This window comes from Dipodomys ordii, unplaced genomic scaffold, assembly GCF_000151885.1.
Source record: "Dipodomys ordii isolate 6190 unplaced genomic scaffold, Dord_2.0 Scaffold27, whole genome shotgun sequence".
NCBI lineage: Eukaryota > Metazoa > Chordata > Mammalia > Rodentia > Heteromyidae > Dipodomys > Dipodomys ordii.
In genome coordinates, this window is record NW_012267243.1 from 11,263,790 (window position 1) to 11,264,850 (window position 1,061).

Below are 1,061 nucleotides of genomic sequence, written 5' to 3' on the forward strand. Positions count from 1 at the left end.
CGCGCTCCACACTGCCCCGCCCCGTCCCTCTGCCCCGCCCAGCGCGCACCACAACGCCCCGCCCAGTCCCTCTCCCCGCCCAGTGCGCACCACTCCGCCCCGCCCAGTCCCTCGGCCCCGCCCATTCCAGCCCCGCCCGATCCCTCTACCCCGCCCAGCGCGCACCACACAGCCCCGCCCAGTCCTTCGGCCCCACCCAGCGCGCACCCTACCGTCCCGCCCAGCTCCTCGGCCCCGCCCAGTTCCCCTCGGCTCCGCCCAGCGCGCGCCACACCGCCCCGCCCACCGGGTTCCTGAGGTTAGACTTGTGCTGTCCGCAGAGGTGTAGGGACCAACCAGGTTGGGCTCTGCCCAGCGCCCCCCTGTCCGGGCCCGGCCGCCCCGCGGGACACGTCCTCCAAGTCGCCTCGGCCCCTCCGCAGGCCCGGAGCTCCCCGAGAAGCACGGGTGCCTCGGGAGACGGCGGCGGGAGCAGGTGTCCTTTGCGTACTTTTAAACTGAAAACAGTCAATCAATACAGGCAAACAAAGAGGATCAACTTTAATACCCATAGATTCTGCACCTGAAGCAGTGCCTGAAACAGCTGGTGTGCAATAAGAGCGCGTGTGTGTGCCTGTGTGTGTGTGTGTGTGTGTTTGTAAGAGTGAGTGAAATGCCGTGGAGAAAACATAAGGAATTTGAAATCTGAATTCTTGAGTCTGGACTATCCAAAGGCCAGTTGGGCCTAGTCTTTGTACAGGTAATTTAGTCTCCTGATTTCCACCTGAAAAAAATGAAGGTAATTTTCTCGTCATTCCTAATTCAGCCAGGGAAAAGAGGCACCTAAAATAAGGTACATGAAAGCCTTTTTAAAACAGCTTACATGGCCGGGTACTGGTGGCTCACCCCTGTAATTCGAGCTACTCAGGAGGCTGAGATCTGAGGATCAGAGTTCAAAGCCAGCCTGGGCAGGAAAATCCATGAAACGTATCTCCAGTGAACCACCAGAAAACTAGAAGTGGAGCTGTGACTCAAAGTGGTAGAATGCTAGCCTTGAGATAGTAAAAGAGCTCAGGGATAGT